Below are 15,705 nucleotides of genomic sequence, written 5' to 3'. Positions count from 1 at the left end.
GGAAGTACTTTGACTGTAATCAGCCAGGGCACAAGAGAGGGGATGCTGCCTGCACAAGGAAGCACCCCACGGGTGGGTAGTCCCATATGACTGCTAGTGTATATGTGGGAGCAGAGATTTTCATGGAGATGGGGAAGGGTTTTACAGAGGCAACCTTAATGTCCTGTGGTGGGACAGATATTGCAACCCTGGCCACCTTGCCTGACAATCTGGAGAGGTACTGTTTGAGGCTCTGAGAGGCACAGGAGTCACAGAGAAGCTGGTTTCTCCAGAGCAGACCATACCTGGTGTGTATCACTAGGAAACATATTCATACAATAGAGCTAAACTCCATTCCAGGGCAATGGGGAGGTGTAACAGGCCCTAGGAAGGTAGGTGTGTCTCCTGCACTCCTAGTAGAGTGTCTACTGGGAAATTATTTTGAAGAGTCTGACTGGTCAGGGGTGGGGAGTGTCAGGTTCTGCCAGACGAAGTCCTCGGGATCGTGCCGATGCTCAAAGGGGTCCACCTCTAAACTGCCCCAAGTCCGAAGAGCAACAAACTCGGACTGGTGGGATAGTTAAGTGGGGGAAGGAAAGGATGGGAACTGCAGGGAGGGAGACCTGAGGAGACACAAGAACAATGATTAATCCCAACTGACCATCCACTACACCCCCTTTCCTGCCCCGTCCCTCTAACTCGCTTTCATCTGATGGGGACCACTCTCCCTACCTGAAATAAAAGGTTTGAAGGCTGAGACCGGAAGAGAGGCGAGGGTGAATGCACATGTCCAGCCCAGATGCTATGAGACAGAAGAGACAATATTCAGTAATTACAGTTCCTAGGTACATATTAGGTCTTACTATTCTGTTTCATAGCACCCTTTCCCTGTAACCTACCCCTGGGTGAGGACAGCTGGTTGAGTAGTGCAGATAATTGACTGTCGTCACACCCTCCAAAGACTCTCTCCTAGTGAAAGAATAAAACACAACAAATACCTCAAATCAAGGTTCCTTCACCGGATAAACACAATCTGTGAGGAACATAATGATACTCCCCAGTAGTATTGGGAGGACGGTGGGTTATAGCCCCTGAGGTGATCAGTGCACTGTCTTGTCAACGTTGCTGTATGGGGAATTTCAGAGACCTCCTATAAGTGGGGTGAGACCCACGTCCCTCAACTCCGAACCGATACAGCCATACCAAGAAAAGGGGTCCGGGCCCCCCCTGTAGTCTTCTAAGTATTTGATCGATGGAGGTGTTATTATAGGCTAGCTGGAGGTTCCCATCCTAGCACCATGGGAGTTAGTGTACTTGATTCTAGGGATAAACGTCTTCCGTATTTAAAGAGTCTGTCTCTGCAAGATCTCTTACAGTACTGGCTCTCCACTAGAGAAAAGACTTGCAATCACAACTTGCTCGCGCTAAACACGCTCCCCTGCATGAGATGCCCGTCGGCGATCTCACCAACAAAGGGGCGATAGTAGCGTCCGAGCAAAGAGCGGTCCGGCCGCTTCCAACACCAACAATATACTCAGGATAGGTTTCTCCGCACGAGATGCACGATCGCTATCTCACCAACGGAGAAACACACAGCAAAACAAAGGCAGAAGCAGGCACGATACTCTGTGGCAGAGGATGAGGCTTGTTACCGTCCCTCTGCATGAGACGCGAGGCTGCAGTCTCTCCAACAGAGGAACACTCGACAAAGCCTGCTCTCCCCACGTAAGACTAGACCAAAGTAGCTCGTACTCACGGTACCGCTTGAAGCAAGGAAGTCCTCATCCACCGAAGGATCTCCAGAGTCTGCAAAATCCGAACGCCATCCGGAGCTCGAATCAACGGCACCGCTGAGTCAAAGAGGAACTCCTATGTCCGGGTTCGTGCGTAGCGTGGATCACGGGGGACGTGATGGTGCTAAGCATGTAGGGAACTGTAGTTCGTTCCGAGAGCGCTATACTTCCTGGTGGCGCCGTCTCCATGATGCCGTCAGTGTTTACCGCGATCGCGTTATGACAGGGAGAATGGTCTATGCAAGGATTTTGGATCTCTCTGAATGGGTATGTGTTGTGACTAGGTCACAGACTGCCCAGAAGGAAAATGCTGGACACAGGGAACCTGGAATAATGGGTTGAGCTTCCATGGACAAGGGTAAGGGGTCTGGTGAGCCAGCACCAGGAACTCCAGATATGCATCAGGAAGATGACCCTGAGGGGGAGGATCTGACCTCTGGGGTAGGAATTCCACCCATGCAAGATCTGCTGGACTTTGCAGAATTGTTAGGAGCCCATGGACCCACCACTGAGGAGTTTTGTCAGGGACAGAGTGAGTGTCCCACATTTGAGATTTTGAAGCAGACCACCTTAAAGCAAGAGGAGGGGGGTGGCAGTGGCCTCCAAAGAGTCTACTTGGAGGATGGAGTTCTCTACACTGAGGCCTCACACATCAAAAAGGAGACGCCAGGAGTTTGGTGGTCCCCCAGAAGTATAAAACATTCCTCCTGAGCTTAAGTCATGATATTCCCTTGGCAGGTCATTAGGGGCGGAATACGACATGGAACCAGTTGGTAAACCTTTTCTACTGGTCCCATATGTCTGAAAAGGCAAAAAAAAAGTTCTGTAGCTCCTGTCCCACCTGTCATGCTGGTGGCAAGACAGGGGGTAAGACAAAGGCTCCCTTGATACCACTCCTAGTGGGTGGGACACATTTTCAGAGGGTGGGGTGGACATTATTGGTTCCCAACAGGAAACAAGTATATCAAAGTGGTAATAGACCATGCCACAAGATACCTTGAAGCAATACCCCTCAGGACAGTCACAGCTCCTTCAGTGGCTAGGACCCTACTTGGTGTGCTCACCAGAGTGGGTTTCCCATCAGTGGTGGTTTCTAAAAGTGGTATAAACTTTATGTCCAGCTATCTTAAAGTGAAGTGGGATGAATGTGGTGTTATCCACAAGTTCATCACTCCATTTCATCTGCAGACAAATGGTCTGACGGAGAGGTTCAAAGAGATCCTGAAGGGCATGATCAATGGTTTGTCAAACAAACTCAGGAGGAGATGGGATGTTTGCCTCCCGTGCCTATAGTTTGCCTTCAGGGAGGCACCACAAAAGGGGTTGGTTTTAACCCCTTTGAATATTTGTTTGGGAATCCTTAAAGAACCCATTGTTCCTGGTGAAAGAGTCTAGGGTAAAGTCTCTCCAGGAAGCCAAGAACACGGTGCTGGTTTATATGCTAGGCCTGAGATCTTGCATGGCAGAGTGAATGCTCATAGCAAACAGTAAACTGGAAGCTATCCAGGAGCTCATGATGCACTGGTATGATCAGAAGGCTGCCAAGCCTGAGTACAATCTGGGATAGTTGGTGTGGGTGTTGGAACCTGTAGCTCCTAGGTCCCTCCAGGACAGGTGGAAAATCCTAGAGAAGAAGGGGGAAGTTACCTACCTGGTAGACCTTATCACCCCCAGGAACCCCCACAGGGTCCTGCATGTCAATAGAGTGAAACCCCACCAAGACAGGGCAGACATGACTGTGTTGATGGTCACAGATGAGACAGACCTACTCTCCAACAATGTACAAGATGGGTCAGTGGAGGGACTTATACGCTCTCCAAAATTGACAGAGAAGCTGCACAAATACTGCAAACAGATGCTAGGGAAGTATGTTGATCTGTTCTCTTTGAATCCAGGTATCACCACTTGGTATACACAAATCAATGACACTGGTGACAGCCTATCTGTTCAAACCAAACTGCATAGGTTCTTTGACCATGTCAGATAAAGCATCAATGCTGAGGTAGCTAAGATACTCGAGCTTGGGGTAATTGAGCCCTCTGACAGTCAATGGGCCAGCTCAGTGGTGCTGGTAACCAAACCTAATACCCAGGTGGGGGAGAAGGAGGTAAGGTAATGTGTGTCCTCCAGAGGACTGAATCCAGTCACTAAGTCTGAAGCTCACCCTATACCTAGACCTGAGGAGTTCATTGAAAGCTTAGGGCTTGCTAAGTACCTGAGTACATTTGATTTGCCCTCAGGCTACTGACAGATTACCCTCACTGAAGAAGCAAGGGAGAGGTCAGCCTTCTCCACATCAGAGGGACATTACCAACTCAAAGTTCTCCCCACTACCTATTAAAACACTCTGCCTCATTTGTATGGAGGAAGCACACATGGCTAAACCACGAGTGCCTTTACCACACATGGCTTTTACCATGCAATCTTGATGGAAAGGCATAATTGGTAAAGGGATATCTAAAAACGACCCTGAGCCCTAAAAACAATCCCAAACCCCTGAGCCCTAAAATCAAACTTGACCCACCCCCAAGCCTAAAAAACTTCCTCCACACCTAAAAACTATAAACCCGGCCTTAGCCCTACCTACGAGAACAAGTACCGGCGATCCCTCACAGATCAGTCCTCTTCCTGTGCCCACCCATCTGCGCATCTAGTCCGTGCACTGCTTTACCCATGCATATGCCTCGTTAAGGCATATGTGCGGTTAAGGCAAGCATCGTCCTGCTTGTGGGGAAATGGCACATGTGGTTCAGCCCACGTTGTAAATTCTGTTTCCTCTGCCTAAACCATGTCCTTTTAAGCATGCTCAGTAGGTACATGGTAACTGCTGTTCTATCAGCAGATTCTCTAGGGACTTTTATAATATTTGGTCTTGCAGGCTGGATGAGAATCTGCACATGGGCTGATTCTTGGTGGTAGAGGGAAACAAGAGGAAGCTCACAATTGTTCCAGTGAATGTCACACCACTAAGCACATATGTATACTAGTCTCATCTGCATTTATTAGCTAATGCTTCTTCCTCTCCAAATAATGGTGAGGAAATGTCAAGCACCTCTATCTGCAAACAGGAGGAAGCAACGTAATACTTTCAGACAGGGACCACCAGGAACAATAGGAACAAACCAGCAGGCAAATCAATTCTTAGGTTTTAATTAAAATGGGAAATCAGACAATGTTTTTACATGATTCTCATCTCAGAAATCCTCCTCAAAGATGTGATTTGATCCCTCTTTCCCAGTAGACTGACTTCCTGATTTTCAGTCACAGCAAATTAAAATGCAACCTTGACCTTACATGTCCATTAGAAAAGCAGCTCTCTCATATTTACTCTCGCACAGAGGGATTGTCAGGAGTTTTGTCTAATCTTGCTTTCAGTCACCTGAGGCACTCTCACTGTCAGCATCTATTCTGGGAATTGGAAGGGTAATGAGCAACCCATCCCATTCTGCATGCTTTCTATCGTTATTGAACATATGGGATCTCATTCTACATAATTTTTCCATTCGCCCAACAGGCAGTGCTCATACGTACACATATACACAAAGGCCTAACCTTATAACCTTATTGGAACTTTGGCCACACTCATGACAGCAAATGAAAGATGAGGAAATCGCTTTCCAAAGTAGGGCATGGCACTCAGACTACACGAAAGACATACATATTAAAATAGGAGAAATTACTCGCATTTCATCACTCCTCCTTAATGTGACTTTATGACATGGCTATGCCGGTAGTCATACATTGATACAATGAAGAGCTAAATCCAAAGTTTAATTTATACTCAGTTGATGTTAGTCAAATATTCACGGCTTTCAGGAACTTTCCTTTTCTCTAGCCCTTGTGGTATGTCTCAGACTCGGCTGGGGTCCAGACCATTTATATATCATTAAAAGGGGGGCTAGGAGAAGGTGGTGGAGTATTGTAGGAGAGTAGGATCTGCACTTATGATGCCCCCACTTTCTTCTGATGTTAACACTGGTTTCTGGCTATAGTCTGGCTGGGTCCCTGCTATTCAGGGCCCCAGTCTCTCTGTTCTCTCTAAACAACTTGGAGTGCATAGTAGATGTACTAGTGATTGGATACTGTAAGTGCATTATAACCTACCGGTAAATGCTAACTTTGGAATGACTGCATCAAAACATGTCGTGTTTGGTGTCAAACAACTTGGAATCATACCCCCACACCAGTAACTGGTGTGGGAGTATGATCCCACCCTTCTAGAGGGGACGACATGTACCCACTGTGGAAACACGGTGGAAATCTGAAAGAGCCCTGGCATCACAAAATGGATGCCACCAGCACAGACACTGGGTTGCCCTCCTGCTGCTGACTGAAACTCGCAGTGGAGGAGGCCCAACAATAGGTATCCTGTCACAGGGAGGTGTCACCACCTTCCAGACAGGATTTAGTGTATTGGGGCTGGGTGGGTGCACTCCTAGAGTGCTTTGAAGTCCTGCACTGGGGGAGCAGTAGGCGCCTCTGTGCATATGCCAGCTCAAACTGGTTCAGGGGCTACCTGTCCCTGCACTGGCATGAAACTGTACAAAGGGAAGTGGGTGTAAACACCCCCTACCCTGACCCTCCCAGAGTAGTGGTCATAAAGCTAGTCCCTCCCTTTCTTTTAGTATAAGATAGGGAACCCTTGACATTGCAAACTAGATATCCCTGGACAACACTTTACAAGAAGAATCCTGGCTCTTCGATGTTCCACTACCTTTGGAAGACAGAAGAATCTTCCTTGAAGTCAAGGAGTGACTCCCTTGCTTGGCAGGCACCAAAAACTCTAATCAGCGGTCGCAAACTTTCCCGCTGCAGTCTGAAGTCCCTGCAGCTCCAGAAGTGGATTTCCTGACTTCTCGACGGCCATTGTGAGTCCCCAGCAGAGCTGAGGCGAGTGGAGCCCACGAGTGATGAGGAACAGCAATACCCAGGTACCGTGCACTATTGTGGAGTGCAACCCCTTCACGACGTTCTATGAAATTGTGCATTGGATCACGTTTGGTCCAAGCCTCCAGCAAGATTTCCCTTGAAAATCAGAGGCCTACCTCGACCCGAGTGACCGTGGGCTCCTGTGAAGTGAATCCTCTGAGGCATCTTCGCGATCCCTTGCCCGTTGGCTTGTGGGTCCCCTGAAGACTTTCTCATCAAACCAAGGGGCTACCCTGGGTGCTCCAGGCCTGCCCTCACTTACCCTTGCTGGGTGAGTCCCTCAGACCTTGCTGGTCTGCACCACTGACATTCTTCATTTTTCACAAGACAGCAAAACTTCTTCGGCTTCCATTGCAAGCGACGACGCGACCGACACCAAAAGACACCTATGCACCCAGCTTCCCTGGGTAAGGTAACTTGTGCACTCCGGTGCTCCAGTGGGTGTTGGCCCTCGAACTACTTACCTTGTAAGTGACTTGCTTGTAGACTTCCTAGAAGTACCCTTAAACTTTAAAAATCCAAGCGCGACTTGCTCCTTTGAAATCAATAGGGAACCTGCGGCTGTGTTCTCACACTGCACGCGTCTCCCGTGGGTCTTTTACTTACCTGCCTTGGGTGGATTAGTGAAGCCCCAGTGATTCTACAGGCCCTAGGCCTTGTCCCCTTGCAAGTCGACATTCCTAAAACTCTTTTTTAATATATGGTGTGGTACGCCCCTAGGGCCCCAGCCATATTTGTGCTTAAATTATTGTGAAACATTGATATTTGTATATGTTTCTGACGTCTAATCTCATAAAGAGATTATTAGAGTGTGTCTAGTAATAAATACATATATATTTGATATATATACCTGTGTGGTGTCCTTTCATTTGGTAATTCAAGAGATTATAAGGTAAAACAAGCTGCTTTACATTCCTCTGAGACTTAGCCTGAAGGCTGCTCTCCACAGCTACCACTAGGATAGTTTTCTTTAAAAGGTTGTCTTAAATCTATCTACCATAAGAGTCGAATTGGACTGGTGCAAGGTGGCCACTTTAACTAGTGACCAGCATATGCCAGGCCAACTTCTCACATTGGTGGGCAGCGTGTGGGATTCCAGCTTGCCATTGTTTTACCAGAAAATCTCTATTTGAATTACTAACTGAAAACCACTAAAGGTACTCAAGGTACATATAAAAGTCAAGCTTAGTATCCATGTTCTACTGAACTTAGAGCTCTCATTGGAGTTTTCTCCAGAGTGGGTTTCCCTAAGGAGGTTATATCTGACAGAGGTACCATCTTAATGTCAGGGTATCTAACAGCAATGTGGAAGGAGTGTGGTGTAAACTACAAGTTCACTACTCCCTATCACCCACAATGCAATGGGTTAGTTGAAAGGTTCAACAAAACCCTAAAGGGAATCATTAAAGGCCTCCCAGAAAAGCTTAGGCGAAAATGGGACCTTTTACTTTCCTGCCTTCTGTTTGCATACAGGGAGGTCCCACAGAAGGGGCTTGGCTACAGCCCTTTTGAACTTCTGTTTGGGCACCCTGTAAGAGGTCCATTATGTTTGGTGAAGGAGGGCTGGGAGTTACCTCTCAAACCTCCCAAACAGGATGTGATGGACTATGTACTTGGTCTCCGCTCCCGGATAGCTGAATACATGAAGAAGGCAACCAAAAGCCTGGAGGTTAGCCAAGAACTACAAAAAGCTTGGCATGACCAAAATGCTGTACTGACTGTCTATCAGCCAGGACAGAAAGTGTGGGTTTTGGAGCCTGTGGCCCCAGCAGCTCTCCAAGACAAGTGGAGTGGCCCCGATACAATTGTTGAGAAAAAGGGAGAAGTCACCTACTTGGTGGATCTTGGAACTCCCAGGAGCCCCCTTAGGGTGCTCCATGTCAACAGATTAAAGCCATATGTTGACAGGGCTGACATGGGCTTGCTCATGGCAACTGATGAGGAACAGGAGGAGGAGAGTGACCCTCTCCCTGACCTGCTCTCACAGAACCCTGATGATGGGTCAGTAGATGGTGTTGCTTTGGCAAGCAGCCTCACTGACCATCAGCAAACTGAGTGCAGACAAGTTCTGCAGCAGTTCAGACATATGTTTAGCCTGACCCCTAGTCAGACTTCCTGGTGCACCCATGAGGCGGACACTGGAGACAGTCTGCCTTTCAAGAGTAAAATCTACAGGCAACTTGACCATGTCAGGGACTGTATCAGGACTGAAGTTCAGAAAATGTTGGAACTAGGTGTGATTGAGCCTTCAGATAGCCCTTGGGCTAGTCCAGTAGTCCATGTGCCTAAACCTCATACCCAGGGTGGTAAGAAAGAAATGTGGTTTTGTGTAGACTACAGAGGCCTCAATGCAGTCACCAGGACTGATGCCTATCCAATTCCCAGGGCAGATGAGCTCATTGATACTTTGGCCTCAGCCAAATATCAGAGTACATTTGACCAAACAGCTGGCTACTGGCAAATCAAGTTAGCTGATGATGCCAAGGACAAAACAGCATTTTCAACCCCTAGTGGGCACTACCACTTTGTGGTGATGCCATTTGGTTTGAAGAATGCACCTGCCACTTTGCAGAGGTTGGTGAATAACGTTCTGACAGGAATGGAAACTTATTGCTCAGCTTATCTAGATGATATTGCTGTATTTAGTTCCACCTGGCAGGATCACCTGGTCCACCTCAGAAATGTTTTGGATGTCCTGCAAAAAGCAGGCCTCACTATCAGGGCCACTAAGTGCCAGATAGGGCAGAGTCAGGTTGTGTACCTGGGCCACCTTGTAGGTGGAGGCCAGGTTCAACCATTGCAGAGCAAGATCCAAACCATAATGGAATGGGTAGCTCCAATTACCCAGACACAGGTGAGAGCCTTTTTAGGCCTGACTGTGTACTATAGGAGGTTTGTTAAGGGATAAGGATCTAGTGACCCTCTTAAATGATCTTACCTCAAATAAAATGCCAAAAAAGGTTCAGTGGACAGCTAGCTGTCAAAAGGCATTTGATGACCTGAAGCAGGCCATGTGCACTGCCCCCATCTCACAGAGTTCAGACTACACAAAAAAGTTCATTGTTCAAACAAATGCTCCTGAGCTGGGTGTGGGAGCTGTACTGTCTCAACTGAATGATGAAGGTCAAGACAAGCCAGTAGCTTTCATTAGCAGAAGGCTGACCCCTAGAGAGAAACGTTGGTCAGCTATAGAGAGGGATGCCTTTTCTGTGGTGTGGGCCCTGAAGAAGCTGAAGCCATACTTGTTTGGCACTCACTTCATAGTTCAGACAGACCACAAGCCCCTCCTATGGCTCAAACAGATGAAATGTGAACATCCTATACTGCTAAGGTGGTCCATTTCCCTGCAGGAGATGAACTATACAGGGGAACATAGACCTGAGGCCCAACATGCCAATGCAGATGGACTCTCAAGGTATTTCCACTTAGAACACGAAGACTCAACTGGTCAAGGTTAGTTTAGTGTCCCTGCATTTGATGGGGGGGGGGGTTGTGTAGGAGAGTAGGATCTGCACTTATGTTGCCCCCACTTCTTTTCTGATGTTAACACTGGTTTCTGGCTATAGTCTGGCTGGGTCCCTGCTAATCAGGGGCCCAGTCTCTCTGTTCTCTCTAAACAATTTGGAGAGCATATTAAATGCACTAGTGATTGGATACTGTGGTACTTATGAGCTCCTAGTATATGGTACCCTAGGTACCAAGGGCATAGGTACTTCACAGGCCTACCAGGGGCTGAAGCATGTATTATGCAACCCCTGGGAAGCAGACTAAATCTGACACTACAGACCTGCTACTGCCAGCCTGGGTGAGGTAGTGTTAGCACTCCTCACTGAGGTATAGGTTCCCATATCTCACCATACACACACATATAAACCTATCAGTCACCCCTAAGGCAGGCCCTATCAATTCTGAGGGCAGGGTGCTTGGTTTACAATGTGAGGGGGTGCCTCTGCGTGAGCAGGGCCCCTCTGCAGCTGGCAGAGTCTATTCTCTGTGGCTGTTTGTGGATGCGGTTAAACCATATATTCTTAAGTGCATTATAACCTACCGGTAAATGCTAACTTTGGAATGCCTGCATCATAACATGTCGTGTTTGGTGTCAAACAACTTGGAATCATACCCCCACACCAGTAACTGGTGTGGGAGTATGATCCCACCCTTCTAGAGGGGACGACATGTACCCACTGTGGAAACACGGTAGAAATCTGAAAGAGCCCTGCCATCACAAAATGGATGCCACCAGCACAGACACTGGGCTGCCCTCCTGCTGCTGACTGAAACTCGCAGTGGAGGAGGCCCAACAATAGGTATCCTGTCACAGGGAGGTGTCACCACCTTCCAGACAGGATTTAGTGTATTGGGGCTGGGTGGGTGTACTCCTAGAGTGCTTTGAAGTCCTGCACTGGGGGAGCAGTAGGCTCCTCTGTGCATATGCCAGCTCAAACCGGTTCAGGGGCTACCTGTCCCTGCTCTGGCGTGAAACTGGACAAAGGGAAGTGGGTGTAACCACCCCCTACCCTGACCCTCCCAGAGGAGTGGTCATAAAGCTAGTCCCTCCCTTTCTTTTAGTATAGGATAGGGAACCCTTGCCATTGCAAACTAGATATCTCTGGACAACGCTTTACAAGAAGAATCCTGGCCCTTCGACGTTCCACTACCTTTGGAAGACAGAAGAATCTCCCTTGGAGTCAAGGAGTGACTCCCCTGCTTGGCAGGCACCAAAAACTCTAATCAACAGTCGCAAACTTTCCCACTCCCGCTGGAGTCCGAAGTCCCTGCAGCCACAGAAGTAGATTTCCTGACTTCTCAACGGCCATTGTGAGTCCCTAGCAGAGCTGAGGCGAGTGGACCCAACGAGTGACGAGGAACAGCAATACCCAGTTACCGTGCACTATTGTCTAGTGCAACCCCTTCACGACGTTCTACTAACTTGTGCATTGGACCAGATCCCTCAGACCTTGCTGATCTGCAACGCTGACTTTCTTCATTTTTCAGGAGACTTGCTGTTGCCAAGTCTTGTTGGCTCCAATCCGGGGGCTGACACTTCAGTAAGCTGCAGACTTTGTGGGAGACGCCGAATCCAGCTCCTGGTTGTCCTCGACACCTCCTGGACCTCGTGGCTGAAGAGTCAAATCACCCATGATCACCTGAAATCACCCGACTTCCGTGGGCATCCATCTTCCTGGCTAGGCCTGGGCAAAAATTTCGTTCCGTTCGCGGAAATTGCGATAATTTGACATTTTTGCGTTCCGCGGAGAGCGCGAAAATGTCAAAAATTCCGGTTTCCGCAGCTTGGCGATAATTTGTTTCTTGCTCGCGCTGTAAAATGATACATTCTCGCGCGCGCGCGATCGCCTTACCTGAATCCCTGCGTTCGCCGACAAGTTTTCTTGATCCGGTCGCGTTCTCCATGAGATGTTGTATTGTTTTTAGCCATTTGCGCTGTCTCGCGACAGTTCGCGCCCGCAGTGACGTCATGCGTCGCGCGATCACGTCTTTCTTCTCGCGATCATGCACCGCGAGAACAACTCAAAACAAGATGGCCGCGCCCGCAAGCAACCACATGGGTAAGTTGGCGACCCGCAACCATGCAGAAAATCTCGCGAACATGCCGGAAAAAAACTTCCGCATCTTCGCGATATTTCTGCTTGTTTGCGATAATTTTAAACATTCTCGCGATAATTTGCGAAGGTTAATTCCGCAAATTCCGCCCACCCCTATTTCTGGCCCCGGGTCACAGGCAAGTGACTGTGAACACTGTCCCTTCTGCTTTCAGGTCTTATTCATCTTAAATCCAGCCTTGGATTCCACCGGACACTTCTTCAGTCTTCACAAGCAGCAAAACTTCTTCGGCTTCCATTGAAAACGGCGACGCGACCTGACCCGACACCAAAAGACACCTATGCACCTGGCTTCCCTGGGTGAGGTAACTCGTACACTCTGGTGCTCCAGTGGGTGTTGGCCCTCGAACTACTTACCTTGTAAGTGACTTGCTTGCAGACTTCCTAGAAGTACCCTTAAACTTTAAAAATCCAACCACGACTTGCTCCATTTAAATTAATAGGGAACCCGCAGCTGTGTTCTCACACTGCACGCGTCTCCCGTGGGACTTTTACTTACCTGCCTTGGGTGGATTAGTGAAGCACCAGCGATTCTACAGGCCCTAGGCCTTGTCCCCTTGCAAGTCGACATTCCTAAACCTCTTTTTTAGTATATGGTCTGGTACGCCCCTAGGGCCCCAGCCATATTTGTACTTAGCTTATTGTGAAACGTTGATATTTGCATATGTTCCTGACTTCTAATCTCATAAAGAAATTATTAGAGCGTGTCTAATAATAAATACATATATATTAGATATATATACCTGTGTGATGTCCTTTCATTTGGTAATTCAAGAGATTAAAAGGTAAAACAAGCTGCTTTACATTCCTCTAAGACTTAGCCTGAAGGCTGCTCTCCACATCTACCACTAGGATGGATTTCTTTAAAAGGTTGTTTTAAACCTATCTACCATAAGAGTCGAATTGGACTGGTGCAAGGTGGCCACTTCAACTAGTGACCAGCATATGCCTGACCAACTTCTCACAAGTACCTTTTTTTTTCTTCCTGGAGCTTGGGAAGCCAATGGTTCATCAAGAGCTGCATCTTGCTCAGCAGGAAGCTCAAACTTGTGTTGTGCTCCTACTTTAGGAAGAACTATTGCTGGCTACGGCTCCTGTTCTCTTCTTTGCTCAGTTTCCTGCGACAATTGCGTAATTTGTGGCTGAGAAAATCCAAATCAAACTCACTGCTTGTCTCCAGGATTGCAGTGGCTGCCTTGTTGAGAGCCATGGCCTTAGGCTTAGGTTGGGGTGGTGCAGTTGATGTGGGATTGCTGCTCCCAGCTTTCTCCCTGGAGAACGGTGTGGCAGGCACACCACAATTCCAGAAAAGGGTGGAGGACGGCATGCCAGTGGTGGCAATCTGCTTCTTCTTCTCCTCCTCACTGGCCACTTTTTTGCCAAGATGCCCTTATTTGGGAGCATCTTCAAGCGCTGTCAGTTGGCACTCAGCTACACAAGCCCTCATCACCGCCACCGACGACATCAGGACCCTGCTGGACAACGGTGAGACCGCAGCACTCATCCTCCTAGACCTCTCCACCGCCTTCGACACCGTCTGGCACCACACACTACGCGCACGCCTCCACGCCGCAGGGATCCAAGACAAGGCTCTGGAATGGACCACCTCCTTCCTCTCTGGCACAACCCAGAGCGTCCACCTCCCCCCATTCCGTTCCAAAGCCTCCGAGATCGTCTATGGCGTACCCCAGGGATCCTACCTCAGCCCGACACTATTCAACATTTACATGGCCCGACACGCACACGTCGCCCGACAGCATGACCTCAACATAATCTCCTACTTATACGACACTCAACTGATCCTCTCCCTCACCAAGTACCCCAGCACCGCCAAAGCCAACCTCCACGAAGGAATGAAGGCCGTCGCCGACTGGATGAATATCAACCGCCTGAAGCTGAACTCGGACAATATGGCGGTCCTCATCCTCGGCTCCAACCCCTCAGCCTGGGACGACTCCTGGTAGCCGACGGTATTGGGGGCAGCCCCGACACCCACCGACCACGCACGCAACCTGGGAATCATCCTCGACTCAATGCTCTCAATGACCAAGCAAGTCAACGCCGTCTCCTCCTCCTGCTTCAACACCCTCCGCATGCTCCGCAAGATCTACAGATGGATCCCGACAGATACAAGAAAGACAGTCACCCAGGCCCTCGTCAGCAGCAGACTCGACTATGGAAATGCCCTCTACGCGGGAGCTCCGACCAAGCTCATCAAATGACTACAACGTATACAAAACACCTCGGCACGACTGATCCTCGACGTACCACGACACGGCCACATCACCACCCACTTGAGAGACCTGCACTGGCTCCCCGTCAACAAGTGGATATCCTTCAAGCTCCTCATCCACGCACACAAAGCACTCCACAAGACTGGCCCAGCCTACCTCAACAGATGGCTCTCCTTCTACATCCCCAACCGCCAGCTACGTTCCGCCGACCTCTCACTCGCCACCATCCCACACATCCGAAGTACATCCACCGGCAGGAGATCCTTCTCCCACCTCGCTGCCAAGACATGGAACACCCTCCCACTGAGCCTACGACAGACCCAAGACCTGCTGACCTTCAGGAGGATAATCAAGACCTAGCTGTTCGATCAGTAGCCCCCGAGCCTTGAGACCCTCGCGGGTATGTAGTGCACTTTACAAATGATTGATTGATTGACAAGCGGAAGCAGGCAGAGGACTAAGGTGGTGTAGTGTGGTGTCACTTTGTGCCGGCCTCCTGTCTGGAAGTACTGTGTCTCTTGTGCACCGAAAAGCAAAGAAACAAAAAAAAAGTTCAGGGTGGCATTTTTTTGCATTTTCAATTACTCAAATAGATAATATAATTTTGTGAATCTATCCCATTTCCAAATATTTAACAACAATATTGTATTCATTAACCATTCCAATCCAAACCAAGAATATTTCAATCAAGATAACAACAGCATACAGATTTAAAAGTTATCTTTTTGCGCCTCTAAGGTGAGACTCTTGTGGCAAGCAGGAGGGTGCAGAGAAAAATTGAATAACCCTTAAAAAATGAATGTTCGTGTGTGCTTATGGCCTAAGGCACCTAGGGCAGGCAGAGGGTGCAGGTAGCCAGGGGAAAAAATGAATTGTCCTTAAAAAGGTGAATGCTGGTGTGCTTAAAAGACCTATAGCAGACAGGAGATGAAGTGCAGGCCATGGTAAAAAAAATCTAAAGATCCTTAAAAAGAAGAAGACTGGTGTGTGTCTATGGCCGAAGAGACCTATGGCAGGTAGGAGGTGCAAGCAGCCAGGGAATAATTTGGAATCATCTTTAAAAAGTTGAATGCGTGTGTGCACCTATGGCCTAAGAGACTCATGGCAAGCAGGCATTCAGGGAAAAAAAATTGAATAATCCATAAAAAG

The sequence above is a fragment of the Triturus cristatus genome, chromosome 5_2 (genome assembly GCF_964204655.1).
Source record: "Triturus cristatus chromosome 5_2, aTriCri1.1, whole genome shotgun sequence".
NCBI classification, from domain to species: domain Eukaryota; kingdom Metazoa; phylum Chordata; class Amphibia; order Caudata; family Salamandridae; genus Triturus; species Triturus cristatus.
Note: the sequence above shows the minus strand (reverse complement) of the source record.